General features: G+C 44.7%; 1 long non-coding RNA gene across 2 annotated transcripts; it reads right to left on the bottom strand.

Moving 5' to 3' along the window:
* Positions 1-202: 202 nt before the first annotated feature.
* LOC139180620 (uncharacterized) lies at positions 203-15,488 on the bottom strand. Of its 2 annotated transcripts, XR_011564857.1 has the most exons (4): positions 15,317-15,488; positions 14,453-14,575; positions 7,395-7,512; positions 203-445 (listed from the first exon to the last, which is right to left on the bottom strand). It is a non-coding gene; the product is annotated as an uncharacterized lncRNA (long non-coding RNA). The 2 variants fall into 2 exon arrangements; XR_011564858.1 differs by lacking the exons at positions 203-445; positions 7,395-7,512 and adding an exon at positions 11,696-13,375.
* Between the last annotated feature and the right edge of the window lie 390 nt (positions 15,489-15,878).

Below are 15,878 nucleotides of genomic sequence, written 5' to 3'. Positions count from 1 at the left end.
GAAGTCTGAGAGTCTAAGGAGAGTGTAACAATCAGATACGTCTTCCTCTTTTCATGCTAACCCCAAACTTGATGAGGTCCCTAGGGATTTTTTTTCATGGTGCTTTCATTCCCAAAGCTTCTGAGATTCGACTTCCCATCAGCTCCTGCCCCTTGATTGTCCTGGTTTCACATGCCGGCCCGCCCACCCACACTTACCAAACAGAAATAATTTTATCAAGTGGCCATGCTGCAGATTGCTTCTAAACAGCTGGGTTTGGGAAAAGCTCTGGGGATGAGTTCGGATCAGGAGTTATCTTCCCTGGCATGCTGTTTCTGGATTTACATATGCGTGGGCTGAATGTTTTAATTAGCGCTGCCAGCCAGTCTGGTCACAGCTACCCACCAAATGCTTTGCTTCTTAGGTGAGTGGTCGAGGGCTGTTCTTCAGAGGTTGAGTGCTCTGGCTGCAAGAAAAGGAAAACAACACCTGGGTGTCTGTATCTTATTTGCTCATTCATGTTCAACAACTCTTCATGGAGGATCTATTAAGTGTCAGGCATTGAGCTAGACTGTGGGGACTCGGAGAGCAATAGGACACAAATGTTGCTGATAAAGAGAACACAGATCATGGACATTAAATGAATATACTACACAAGGTGTTACAGTGGTAAAGAATCCTCCTGCCAACGCAAGAGACACAGAAATGCGAGTTTGATCCCTGGGTGGGGAAGATCTCCTGGAGTAGGAAATGGCAACCCACTCCAGTACGCCTGCCCGGAAAATTCTATGGACAGAGGAGGCTGGCAGGCTACAATTCACGAGGTCACAAAGAGTTGGACATGACTGAGCATGCACCCACACACATACAGTGAATGATGAACGAGAATGTATGATGATACTGAGAGGCACTGGGTGTCAGGGAAGACCAGAGAAGGGGCATTTTACCCAGCCTTGGGTACCTAGTGGGAGAATGAGGGAGTGGTTTCCACTGCTGAGAATCAGCGAAGGCTTCCTGGAGGAGGTGCTAAAAATCAGTCCCAAAGGATCTTCAGGGGTTAATAAGATACAAGCTGATGTTGGCAAGGCTTTCTTGGAAGAGCGAACAGCACAAACAAAGAAATAAAGATCAGCAGCAGCATAGGAGGAGGTGGATAAGCAATATAGGTGGCTTTGTTCTCTAGAAGGGGCTGGCAGCTGCAAATAGTGTTCAGGAGTGAGTGACATTGGAGAAGGGGAAGGAGAAGAGATGCAGGCAGCGAGCACATAATTGACCTTTGTCCAGCATTTCATAGGCTATTGTTCTCATATGTGTTGGCTCATCGGCCCACAGAACAGCCTCATGACATGCATAAAGGAGATGCTAGTACTTTGTGAGCCCAGCAGTGGTCCTCTAATGGTTCATCTTCCATTTCCATCCTCTTCTGTAGCTCACTGCCCATCCTATGTTAACCTCCAGGATCTTAGTCATTCTTGATCTTCCTTGAGGCTGTCTGGTTTTCTCTTTGAGTCTCCTAACAGTGAATCCACTTTAGTGCAATCCCCCGACTTCCCCTTCTCTGGTATCATTGGTCCTCCGCTCTCATCCTTCTCATCACCACAGGTACACCCACATCGTCATGTTGACCAAATCCAAACCTCCAACTCCTACCTTTCTCTGGAGACCACGAATCCCCACCTGACCAAGTGGACATCTCTGCCTGAGCAACGAGCACCTCACTGAATACATCCAGATGGGAACTCAGGACTTCCCCATAAGGCCTTCTCTTCTTTGGAAAACTAGATACCGTTCTCACTCTGCCCTTTCCCCTGAGTCCTTCTTTTACCCCCAAACCTCATCAATCTGTGAATTGTGTCTTCTAATTCAGGGCCGTTTCTTGCATCAGCTATTTTCAATCTGCCAACCCACCTACTGGTCCCACTGCAAGAACTTCCCATATGGGTGTCCTACTCCCGTACTCTCTCCTTTGGGCTATTATTTCCAGTTTCAGAAGAAAGTCCTCCTTCTTCCCACCAAAAGCTCTCCTTTAGTCTGCTCCCCTGATTAAAGTCCTCCATCACATCAGGGTAAAATCCTAACTAAGTATGGGAGACCCTTTCCTGGCCACCCCTTAGGAGGGTCTCCAGCCTTGTCATCTACATTTCACCCATCAACACAGCACTGCTGCTGTGGTGCTCATTCACCCTCCATCACCTCGACACAGCCATTTCTTCTGCTTGAAATTCTCCTCCTGCCCTAGGTGAGTCGGAGGTGCTCCTGTGTACGCTGAGTGCAGCTTTTAATGTTCCACGCTAAGTGACCTCATTCCCTAATCAGACTAAACATCTTACAGATGGGGTATTTGTCTTATTTACAATTGTTCACCCAAAACCTAGCACAGGTGCATAATAGAGACACACACACATACAAATACACACACATACACGCACATCCCAATTAACTGAATTGAACTCCTCATCTGATCAATTCAAAGTGTAAGTTACTCAGTCGTGTCCAACTCATTGCAACCCCATGGTCTATATATACAGTCCATGGAATTCTCCAGGCAAAAATATTGGAGTGCGGAGCCTTTCCCTTCTCCAGGGGATCTTCCCAACCCAGGGATTAAACCCAGGTCTCCCGCATTGCAGGCAGATTCTTTACCAGCTGAGCCACAAGGGAAGCCCAAGAATACTGGAGTGGGTAGCCTTTCCCTTCTCCTGCAGATCTCCCCTACCCAGGAATCAAACCAGGGTCTCCTGCATTGCAGGTGGATTCTTTGCCAACTGAGCTATCAGGGAAGCCTTGTATGTCTTCAAAATTGGATTCAAATGTCACCTTTTCTGCGATGCCTTCCTTGATTTTATTAGGCATCCGTAAAAGGTTTCTCAGTCTGTATTATTCCACTTGTTTCACTGAATTACCATTCCATTTTAATTCATCTGCCACTAGATTGAGTTCCTATAAGGCAGAGAACAGCCACCCAACACAGGGCTAGACCAATGACTGAGACTCAATTTCCTAGGGACTGAATGAATCATCAGTTTATAGAAAGGAGAACTGAAGTCTAGGGAAATCAAGCATCCTGTGAAAAGTCAAACGCTGGTGTATCTCAGCCTCGAACTTGGCTCTGAGGTCACAGATCTTTCCTTTAAAGCTGATGCTAGTGTCTCTGATTCTACAAGTTGCCACATCTGGGAAAACGCTCCATAAGGGAAGACTCTCCATCACCTCTTTTCTTGGGTAGCAGAACCCGCAGTGATGCCCATCCCAGTGCACGTGAGGCAGCCAGCCATCTACCAAAAGCGACACCAGCAGTGTGAGCCTTCACGGCTGTGAAGCAACTTGCTTTTCAAGTGACACTTAGGAACAAGGGAGCCCCTGCCGGAACAGGTAGGCTCAGCCACAGCCTGAGCATCTCATCCTGAATCAGACCTGCAGCTGAGTCTAGCTCTGCCATTTCCCACATGTGACCTTGAGCAAGTCATACCACACGGAGCTGTGTTTTCTCAACAATGGGAATAAAGATAACTACCCTTCCCTACTGTTGTGCAGAAAACAGCAACAGCAGTGACATACACATTGTTCATATGCCTTGTTATTTTATCTCTGTGGAGATGCTGACATAGTAGGAGCTTGATAAATGCTCGCCATGATGGCATCAAGCTATGCTTGATCTTTACAACAATCTCTTCTCCTTTCAATAATTTCTCTGAGCCCTGGATCCTCCTTAGCTCTCTTTGTTGGCCTTCTAGACCTTGATAATGCAGAAAAAGAAAAGAATTCAAATAATAATTTAGAGCCTCTCTGATACACTGCAGATCCACCATGGTTCTGTTTTGTATGACTTTTGTAATCCTCACTGTAGTCAATTTAAAAAAATGCTTTGATATCTCCAGGGGGGAAAAGACACTAAAGAGAAATCCAGGATGCATGGAAGGTGGAAGAAACTCATGAAAGAGGTGTTTCTGAGGATTCAAGGCATTCCCCCAAATGGTCCTCCCTTGGCATAAATATTCAACCAAATAGTCCAATCATCCAAAAAGTGTTAGGTCCATTTCTGAGAGTTCTCACAGGTTTGCTGCTGCTGCTAAGTCGCTTCAGTCGTGTCCAACTCCTAGTGACCCCATGGACTTCAGCCTACCAGGCTCCTCCATCCATGGGATTTTCCAGGCAAGAGTACTGGAGTGGGGTGCCATTGCCTTCTCCGTCTCACAGGTTTAGTCATCCCCAATTTTTATTTGCTTTATATTATAAATCAAAAGTTTCCAACCTATATGCCAAGGGCCCTTGAAGGATATAGTTATTGTAAGAAGTTTCAAATTTGAATGTGCATTAAGTGTCATCGCTCACCTAAAAAATAAAAAAATCAGTGCTTTGCAAAAACATCCACACTTATTTTCCAGAGTATTTTATATTATCATAAATAAAATGTGTATTTGTACAAGATCATTATCAAATTTTACAATAGCTGTTTGTCATTTTGCATTTCCCATAATACAAGTATTAAGAGGACTAATAATACCTTAATGTTTTATTGTGGGGAAATTTGTACGGGGTGTGTTCTGCAAAATGTTTGACATGAAAAGCAATGCCAGTGCTAGCAGAGTTTAGGAATCCCTCTCATAATTCAGAAACCCAGGGTCTGAGTGGACCTAGCAGTTGGCTTCCCGGAGCAACTCAGAAACATATGTGCATTGCAGAATGACCTTGAGAAATCTTCCAGCTCCCAAAGATGAAGCTATCTGGGTCTGTCTGCCAACCTAATCCACCACACAGCCCTGGCAAGAGATGCAGGGAGAGTTAATCTTCCCTCCTTCCATCTGGGGGGCCCGGGGGTGGGGGAGCAGGCAGCAGCAGCTGCCAGCCCAGGGCCAACAGGAGGATGGGCAGAAAAGGGCAGTGGCAGCATACCCCGCACCCCCGTCCCAGGAGCATCTCCCCTCCTTTCCTCTCGGATCCTTCTCCATCCGCCCTCATGACAAGGCACCGACAGAAAGTAAGTCTGGTGAACACGCGGCAGGGAGAACACAGCGGCGACAAGCAAGGTGACTAACCTCATCAAGCCGTCACAAATTAAATACTGTCTGTGCAGGCAAGTTCACCTCCCAGCTTGCTTTGGGAACAGGAAGCTGAGATTTTCCACGCTGTGATCAGATAAGAGGCTGCGAGCCAGCTAGTCAGCCCAGGTGAGGACAGGACCAGTGGGCTACGCTCACAGCATGACTGTGTCAGGTTGGCGACTGATCAGCAACAGTACACACCGGTCACGCAGGCAGGTCACTGCCCGCCACTTCAGTGACACAGATGTGGACCCCGGCAAACTGACTGAGGGCTCCTTTCTTCCCCACTGGACAGAGTAACCAGCCACTGGATGGGCCACTGAACCTGTGTCCTCGCAGGATGAAGGGTGCAGTTAATACCTGCTCACCTTCTGCAGGGAGCCAGAGCCCTAATTAAGTGCAGTTTGTGAAGTGCTTTGAGGTTGCCAGATGAAAGCTGAGCTAGGAGTGCAAACTATTATTGCTAATTAATTATTGTCAGCAGAACAATTTACTCTGTTTTCAGGGCTAGAAGCCCTTGTTTACAGGTCAAAGAATGCTTTTCTTGTATATTTTCCAACCGTGTCTCCCACCCACAGTTCTGGCTAGTTGGACATCTCTCCATCCTTCTCCCCACTTTTCTCCTGTTGACCTTTCTCAGGTCCCTAACTGAAATATAAGGTATACAGCCTCCCCTTCCGACCCCAGACGTAAGCAGACTTGCAAAAAGAGAGGACACGAAATCCTTAAGAAAGTGAGTGTAGGCTAGAAAGTAAAAGGGGATCTGACACAAAATATCTGTAGTGTTGGCTGGGAAACATAGAGTCCCTTTGGGAAAAATATGCGATTAATCCAGACAGAATATAGAACTGAAATATGGGAGCCTTTCTGCTAAGATGGTTTCTGCTGGTGAATGATGTTGACCTCTGAGGGGCAATGATATGCATGATCAGGAGGGTGCATCGGAAATTCTCGGAGCAGTGAGCCTCTCAACAGGACCAGCAACCCTCCTTTTAATAAACCCTTCCCTGCACCACTTTCCCCCCACCGAAAAACCCAAGGCCTGTTCAACTTTAATTTCTATCTTCAATTAGTTAGGATAACAATCCTTTAGAATTCCTAGAATGAAATGCGCCTCTGAGATTAAAAAGAAGGAGCCCAGAGGCATTAAGAGAACAAAGCCGCGAGGATGGAACAATGCTCGTCTTCCCATCTTGGCTGCCACCTGGCGCTCACCATGCTGGCATCTGAATCAAGGGCATTGTGGATGCAAGACAAGAGAATCCCCAGTGAACTGTAGCTTTTATGAATAAATTGTACTTGCCAAAATTGGTCAGTTGTTTGTGGACATTGATTTATTTTCTCTGATTCCTTCTGATTGTTATATTTTGGATGGTGCTTACTGATGTGAAAAAGCCATCTAGTATTGCTGATAAATCTAGAGATAACGGCAGAGGTCAGAAAAGTAGAAAGGAAGGAAAAGAAGGGGTGCTTGCTGTACAATGGGAAAACTTTTTGTGTAAAGAACAACTCTCAATACCCTTTTAAATGTCATTTCACCTTATTTTGTAATTGTACAATTAGCAGGGTCATTTGATTGTTTATTTTCTTTTTTTTCCTTCTGGAGTTAAGAATAGAATAGAGTGCATAGTGAAAGAGTGTGTCTTATCTGAGGGCTCAGACACTTCTGCTGGGTTTCTTTGTTACTTCTTTGCCTTTTACTCCCTCGACTCTGCACACATGTTAGATGGGGGGTGAGAAAGAGAGAGAGAGGTGGTCAAAGACAGAGGAAGAAGGAGAGAGGGAGCTTTTGGGGTGGTGGTGATTAGCAGCCTGGAGAAAGGAACACTCTTGTAGCGCCCTGAGTATGCACAGCTAGCATACTCAAGGTCGTGTGATGGGAGCATTCAGAGCTTTCAAGGTGAGCCGACCCGTTTGACTCCCTGGGTCTCAGGGCTCTATACTCGAACCTTGTGCCAAGTTTGCATCTGGTGAGCTTTCTAAAAAAAGAGTGCTGAACTCAATTTAACTTCCAGGGGGATAGTTAGGCATGAAAGTGGAAAATGTCGGGGACTGGGGAGAGAAGGAATGGGAGGGAGTGGCAAGAGGCTGCTGACTGACTGTTTCCACCTCTGGATCGCAACTCTTGAAACATTACACCTAAAATAGGTCAACAGGGATTTGGGATAAAGTGGGATCAGCTTTAGTTAATTATCCCAAATGTGCAGAATGCCTGCTTTTAAATCCTGAGTTGGATTTAATCACAGAAGCTGAGAAGATCTTCCAACATCCAAATCCATTTGAAAATTGACCGGAGGGGCATTCTATCCAAAAAGATAGCTTGTTCAGTAATAAGGTAGCAAACGCAGCCGCCGCGCAGAGACAAGGACTCACGGTGGCTCGTTTGTGCGCTGGTTCCTGGTGTCATTCGGGGAGCGACACAGCAGGTGGAATTAAGGAGCAAGTGCTGGCTCTGATCACTTTCCACATCCTCCCCGTCAGGCTGGGTCTCCTGGGCAGAACAGACCTCAAATTCAATACAACAGAGACACGAGAAGAGACAAAACACAAGCAATCAATTGGTGGGGAGACTTGAATAACAGAGATGCTGAAAATGGCGGATGGAGGATACTTCAAACTTCACTTTGAGACACACTTTGTATTTAAAGTCATCTTGGCTTTTCAACAATCTTACATGAGTCTGGTGGGGGTCCATTTAAGGAAGACTGTGAGCCCTCCTGAGGTGTATTGTTAAAAAGACTAACATTTGCTGGAGGTGTAAAAGCAAGTTGATTTATTTCCTGAACAATTTTGAAAACCATCCTAGAAAGTGCTCTGGATTAACCTCTACTGATAGCATCTTATAAAGCTTTTCATGACTTTGTGGTTTAGTCACTAAGTTGTGTCCAGTTCTTATGACTCCATGGACTGTAGCCTGCCAGGCTCCTCTGTCCACAGGACTTCCCAGGCAAGAATACCGGAGTGAGTTGCCATTTTCTTCTCCAGGGGATCCTCCTGACCTAGGCATCAGACCTGCATCTCCTGCATTGCAGGCAGTCTCCAGCCTTGCAGACAAATTCTTTACCAACTGAGCCATCAGGGAAGCTTTCCATAATTTAGTGAAGTGGATCCAAACAGACCTCCCCAGCCTAGATCCTTCCCCCAACCATATATCCATCCCACACCCTCCATTCACAAAGACATTGTCCATCAATGCTCTGATGCTAAAACTCTACTCCAGGCACACCATGGTTCTAATCCAGCTTTGTCTTATAACTATTTCTTTTCATTTTTTTCCTTCCTTCTTGCTACACATCCCAAATCACATGCTTGCCAAGGGCAAGAGTCATGTCTATTTAGGTTTGGGAGTTCAACATCTCCAAGACTGCTATCACGTTGAAGAGTGTTAGAATATGGCTACTGTCGCATGAGTTCAGTTCTGTCCCTCATTCGTGTCCGACTCTTTGCAACCCCAAGGACTGCAGCACACCAGGCTTCCTTGTCCATCACCAACTACCAGAGCTTATTCAAACTCATCTGCATCCAGTCGATGATGCCATCCAACCATCTCATCCTCTGTCCCCTTCTCCTCCTGTCTTCGATCTTTCCCAGCATCAGGGTCTTTCCCAATGAGTCAGTTCTTCACATCAGGTGGCCAAAGTATTGGAATTTCAGCTTTAACATCAGTCATGCCAGTGAATATTGAGCACTGATTTCCTTTAGGATTGACTGGTTGGATCTCTGCTGTCCAAAGGACTCTCAAGAGTCTTCTCCAGCACCACAGTTCAAAAGCATCAATTCTTTGGCATTCAGCTTTCTTTATAGCCCAATTCTCACATCCGTACATGATTACTGGAAAAACCATAGCTTTGACTAGATGGACCTTTGTTGGCAAAGTAATGTCTCTGCTTTTTAATATGTTGTCTAGGTTGGTCACTTACTTTCTTCCAAGGAGTAAGTGTCTTTTAATTTCATGGCTGCAATCACAATATACAATGTCTTTGAACCCCCCAAAAATAAAGTCTCTCAGTTTCCATTGTTTCCCCATCTATTTGCCATGAAGTAATGGGACCAGATGGCATGACTATAGTTTTCTGAATGCTGAGTTTTAAGCCAACTTTTTCACTCTCCTCTTTCACTTTCATCAAGAGGCTCTTTAGTTCCTCTTCACTTTCTGCCATAAGGGTGGTGTCATCTGCGTATCTGAGATTATTGGTATTTCTTCTGGCAATCTTGATTCCAGCTTGTGCTTCATCCAGTCCAGCATTTCTCATGGTGTGCTCTGCATAGAAATTAAATAAGCAGTTCCCAATTTGGAACCAGTCCGTTGTTCCATGCCCTGTTCTAACTGTTGCTTCTTGACCTGCATATAGATTTCTCAGGTCAGGTGGCCTGATATTCCTATCTCCTGAAGAATTTTCCACAGTTTGTTGCATAAGTGGTGATAATGAACTGATCTAACAAACACTTGTTGAGTATCTGATAGGCAATACTGCTGTTTGTTGTTTGCAAAAGTTCGAGTCCTTTACCCCTGGGAAGTTTGTGACCTATTGAAAGAGAGGAGCAGCAGAAGTTATGGGAATGACTCCAGTGGAGGTAGAAAATCCTGAAGCAGGAACCTGCTGTAAGGCTCAGGAAGCTCAGCTCAGTGCTCTGTGATGGCCTAGAAGAGCGGGATGGTGGTAGATGGGAGGTCCACAAGGGAGGGGATATATGTACACGTGTAGCTGATTCACTCCACTGTACAGTAGAAACTAACTACTATAGAAACTATAATTGCAGTGTCACAAAGCAATTCTTATCCAATAAAGAACAGCATGCTGGAAAAATACAGCACAAGAAGGGTTTCATGGATACAACAGGTGGCATATGGGGCTCAGAGAAGGTGCCATATGAGTTGGATTTTATGGGAAGATTGGGACTCTGATAGAATAGGGCAGAAAGGGAATTTCAGGCTGAGAAAGCCATCTGAACAACAGCACGGATGATGGTGGGGTTAGATCACTGCCAAAAGACTCATGTCCACTTTGACATAGGGTGCCTAGGCAGATGTGAGAGCAGTGAATCTAAGGTTCCCTGCAGAATTCCTTCACTCTCCTGCTTCTAGAATGAACACTCTCTCTCCAACACCCAGGAATCAGAGAAATAAGCTTCACTTGCAAAATCACCTCGTATCACTCCAGGGCAGAATCCGTGAAGTGATCCCGGGGCCCTGACTCCCAGATAGAACACAGATGAGGACCCCGAATTTCTCAAATCTCACTCTCCTGATAGCTAATGCCTACCCTCAGCCCCACTCCCAGGGGTCCTTTGAGAGGCCTTACATAGTCACAGATACAGAGCTTTCTACCAGACTTTAAAACAAGAATTTCACCTCGGAGGTGAGAACAGATATGAGAAATTTCAGCCCAAAGAGTGATTTTCCCCCAAGGCTGTCATGAGCACCTGAAGACAGGGGTTTATAATGGAAGTGCCATTGCAGCTGTAACTATATTGCTGCAAAAGTGTGACACTGTCCCCAGATACAGGCACTGTAATAAGACAGAGCATTTAAATGATGCTTGGAAGGGCAACCATGATATGCAACCGTCTTTTTCTAGATCATCACTTCTCCCAGTCGCTTCCATTTCCAGCTAAAAAGACACACAAGTTTTATGGGGGAAAAACTTAGTGCAAGAATGGCAAGTTTTGTAACTAGAGAAAAATCAATTATGAAGGACGCTGGGTTCTGACTTGAGGCAACTGTCACTAGGAGGCTGTGATAACCCCAGGGCTCTGGGAGAGTTCACCAGGGTTCAATTCCCTTCTGGCCAGCCCCCAAGCCTCTCTGAGCAATTCCCTGGGACAGTCCCTGAGCCAGTTATCTTAACATTCCATTCCAGTATAGAATTGAGGTGATGGGATCAGGCTTTCCTGGTAGACAGCACAGCATAAAATGTAACTCTTTGCAAGGAAGCAGGAGCCGATATTAACACAAATTATTAACCGATATTAACACAAATAACAACAGTTATTATTAACTGTTATTAACTGATATTAACACAAATTATTAAGCCGATATTAACACAAATAACAACAGTTCTATAAACTACTTCACTACTCTGCTTCCATGGACCATATCCTGAGATCATGTGGAATTTCATAAAATTAGTAAAAAGGTCCCAAGTCACACAGGAGAAAACAAATAAAATTCTCACTGTCACATGAGACATCAGGGTGGAAAAAGCCAACAAAAAATGAAAACTACCCTTTCATCGTCAGGAAACTAGGTGTGTGTACGTGTGTGTGTACATGTGTGTGTACATACATTGAATATTATATATGTTTGTTTCAAATCTATAAGCAAGTTTCCGCATTACATGTGCCTACATGAATATCCTCTGTTCTATTTTTTACTTTATTAATGGAGTATTTATTATTTATTATTGGAGTATTGCTTCACAAGATTGTGTTCACTTTTGCTGTGCAAAGAATCAGCTATTTGTACACATACATCTCCCTCCTCCTTGAGCCTCCCTCCCCCTCATATCCCACCCCTCTAGGTCAGCACAGCACGGAGTTGAGCTCCCGGTGCTTTACAGCAGCTTCCCACTAGTTATCTATTTTACACATGGTAGTGCATATATGTCAATCCCAATCTCCCAATTCTTCCCACCTTCCCCTTCCCTCACTGTGTCCACATGTCCATTCTTTATGTCTGAATCTCTATTTCTGCACTGAAAATAGGTTTAATAGTCACAAAGAGAAAAAAAATATATGTATATTAATAAATATCCTCTTGATAGAGCAGAATACTACTCCAAAAGCTATGGGTCTCAGTTTTTCCCTCAGGCTAAATGTGGGCAATTTAGCTCATTTTGCATGACTTTCTTTCCATTAGTAGGGTTCCAATCCTCTTTGATTTGTTAGTTTAAAGAATAGCAAACCTCCCCCTCTTCCACATTTAGCATAATACATCCTTTATCAAGGTGCCTTTGGTGCCCAAGAGAACAGGCCCATCAGTGTGGACAAGTCTGCACGGTGAACCAAATATTTGGACACTTGCCTATTTGTGTGCTTAACAGCTCTAAGAAGTCTAATACTGCAAAAGGAAAACACCAACTTTCCCAAACTTGTTTCTCCGCTGTATTTAGTATGTGCACATGTGTTAGTCACTCAGTTGTGTCTGACTCTTTGCAACCATATGGACTGTAGCCCGCCAGCCTCCTCTATCCATGGAATCCTCCAGGAAAGAATACTGCAGTGGGTTGCCATTCCCTTCTCCACGGGATCTTTCTGGCCCAGGGATTGAACCTAGGTCTCCTGCATTGCAGGTGCGCGCTTTACCATCTGAGCCACCAGGGAAGCCTGCATTTGGTATCCCCCCGACCCTAATCTTGTTTTCCTGACAATTATTCATTGGAACATATTTGGGACATGGTGCAGGAAGTCTGTGTGCACACTGCATAGAGTATAATGCAGGGTTAGGGGCCAAGAAAGGTCACTTCCCCGGCTTGTGTTTCTATGTGGATAGCTTTACACTAGAGATATTATCTTCAAATAAAAGCAAATATTTCCTGATCATGTACCATGTACACCATGGACACTGTTGACTGAATCATGTGCATCATCTCATTTAATCCTCACAGTGAGGATACATAATACATATGAGGTTGGTGTGCTTATTATTATTCATATACCACAGTTGAGGAAACTAAGGCTCAAAGAGCTTAAATGATTTATCCAAGGTCATACTTAATTGATGGAGGTATTTTGCCCACCAGGAAATATTTCAGAATGCCCAGAGACACTATATGGAGGGAAGCCTATTACTGGCATCTAATGAGTTGAAGACAGGGATGCTGTTTAAAATCCTGTAATGCACAGGACAGGGAAGCCTGGTGTGCTGCACCATGGGGCTGCAAAAAGTCGGACACAACTGAGCAACTGAACTGAACTGAACTGAATGCACAGGACAGCTGTCTTTCCCCCAAACAGAATGATTTGACCCAAAATATCAACAGTGCTAAAGTTGTGAAACCCTGTGTTAATAGGATATTCTAGAAGCGGCAGATATCTGCAAAGCAGGTTAAAATTTACAAAAGGCTTTTGACCGTGTTCTCTCATTTGCTCTTATAACATTTCTCTGAAGTAAGAAGAAGAAATTTCACCGTGTTCATTTCTTTCATGGATGAGGACTGAGACTCAGGTGGTGGGGGCTTGTCTGAGGTGGTCAGGATGCAAGGCCAGTGATGGAACCCTTGGGACCTGACACCCCATCCCCTTCTCTAGAGACAGTCATCCTCTGATACAGCCAGGCTGGGGTGCAGGTGAGGGGTGATGTAGCTGCCTCTTTGCAGGAAGGTTTATGTCCATACAAAGTCTTCCAACAGTCTCTGGAGAAAAGAGAGACCAAAAGCTTATTTCTTCCCCCATCGTATGATAGAGCATGAAGTCTGTGAGATGCATCTCACGGAAACAAAATCTCCACAATTTATCCTTTAAATTAATGAAGTGGACCTTAGCAGTAAACACACATGGCTTACTGGTAGTCTTCCTGGTGGCTCAGACTGTAAAGAATCTGCCTGCAATGAGGGAGACCTAGGTTTGATCCCTGGGTCGGGGAGATCCCCTGGAGAAGGGAATGGCAACCCACTCCAGTATTCTTGCCTGGAGAATTCCATGGACAGAGGAGCCTGGTAGGCTACAGTCCACACGGTGGCAAAGAGTCAGACAGGACTGAGCCACTAACACTTTCACTTTCTTTGTTCAGTAGGATGCAGTGTTGGTACATGACAGAAATGATATTCATCTATTTAACTGTTTTTTTTTTTTTTTTAATTCCTCCAACCTGCAAAAGGAGTCTTAGGTGTTTCTAACTTTTACTTTTGTATTGGGATATAGCCAATTATCAATATTGTGACAGTTTCAGGTGAACAGCAAAAGGACTCAGCCATATATATATATGTGTGTTTGTGTGTGTGTGTGTGTGTGTATCCATTCTCCCCCAAACTCCCCTCTCGTCCAAGCTGGCGCATAACAATTGAGCAGAGTTCCCTGAACTATACCGTAGGTCTTTGTTGGTTATTCCCTTTAAATACAACAGCATGTACTTTCTACTCCAAACTCCCTAACTATTCTTTCCCCTCATCCTTTCCCCTGGCAACCATAAGTTTATTCTCTAAGTCTGCGTGTCTGTTTATGTTTTGAAAATAAGTTCATTTGTATCATTTCTTTTCAGATTCCACATGTGAGGGATGTCATAGGATATTTCTCCTTCTCTGTCTGACTTCACTCGGACTGACAATCTAGGTCCATTCCGGTTGCCGCAGACTGCATTATTTCATTCTTATAATGGCTGAGTAATATTCACAGGAGTTTTAGTTTTCAGGGAAGTCCAAGTATGTGGCCTTTGTAGTTACAGCCCACTCCCCAGATTTCACTATCCTTTCACCAGTCAGTACTCATCCTACCTGAATAGTTGCAAGAGGACATGGAGGGAATTATAGTGCTTTTTCATCTTCACACATGGATCAGAACTCTCTGCAAGGTTCCTCTAGTCCTCGGAGTTGAAATCATGGCCATTTAAAGGGAATCTGCGGGAGCAAAGGGCAACAGGGAAAAGCTAACACAAGCTCATGGTGAAATGTAAGCAGCATGTTTGTGATGTCCTCTGAGGATTAAGTCTACATGGTCTCCACCTGGAGATGACTCTCATCCCTCAAAACTGAGTTTCCACCCTCAATAGCCAACTGTCTGAGCTCAGATTTTCACTTGCAAGCATCTCCTGAAAAAAATCATTAATATCCTCGCAGAAGAGGATTACAAATTTAATCTTTAACCAACCTTAATGCTTACAAGAGGCTCTATTAGACAAATCATGGGCTTTGCAATCAAACGGACCTCAATTCAAGCCTGGCGCCTTTCACTTAGAATGAGATTCCAAAAGCCTACAATGACAAATAATTGGAAACTTGTGTGGATTAAGTGGCATAAGAGATGTGACGGCATGACCTCCACTCCATGATATTAGCATAATATTAGCATGAACTAATACATCAGATTACTGAGGTCAGCGCCCCATCCTCCACCCAGGCTTGGGTATAAGAGGAAGAGCAGCATATTCACACTGGGAGAAGTGAGTCAGAAGAGGAGTCAGGCCAAGTCCACCAGACCAGACAGATCACCCATGCGTGGGGCACATGGGAGAAGACCACACCCCCCACAGTGAGGGGTCTCTGACACCAGATAGGAGCCCTGCCTGTCTCCTCCAGGACTCAAGCCAGTTCTGGCAGGATAAGTCCCCAGATCCTGTTGCTCTGACTGCTAGGATATACCTTAGGACACCAAGAAGGCTGTGACAAGTACAGGACTCGCTCCAAATTCTGCTCCAAGATTCTTCCAAATATGGCTCAGTGCCCAGCAGCTCCTGTCCGGGCCACAGGCAAGCCAGACCAGCCTCAGGGCTTCTCTGCTGACCACCACCCCTCCTTTGGTGCCTTCAGGGACAGCAGCAGCCCCCGTATGGACCAGCATCGCTTGCAGTGCATGTCATTTTAAGTCAGCACCATCTGTTCTGGGCCCTCATTATGAATTCATAATGAACATATGTAACAATTACATCTGTAAAGGGAAAAAAGTAGGATTTTATGGTTTAGCTTCAAGTAAATGCTCTTTGTGCAAGCAGGCATATTTTTGAGCAATTTGGTTTTGTTTTTATTTTGTTTCTCTGTTAATCCCTGAGAAACTATTTGCAGCAGATAAGTTTTCATTCTAGGCTTAAACATTCAGCTTGGAATGACCAGAAATGGAAGATCACAGCTTCCTGCTCTAAGAATAAGAAATAAAGTAAAAACCAGGGTCCTCCCCAGGAGTGATACCGGAGTAAGGATACAGTAA

This window comes from Bos indicus, chromosome 29 (assembly GCF_029378745.1).
Source record: "Bos indicus isolate NIAB-ARS_2022 breed Sahiwal x Tharparkar chromosome 29, NIAB-ARS_B.indTharparkar_mat_pri_1.0, whole genome shotgun sequence".
NCBI classification, from domain to species: Eukaryota; Metazoa; Chordata; class Mammalia; order Artiodactyla; family Bovidae; genus Bos; species Bos indicus.
The sequence above is the reverse complement of the archived record's forward strand: the minus strand, read 5'-3'. Positions and strand labels throughout refer to the sequence as shown.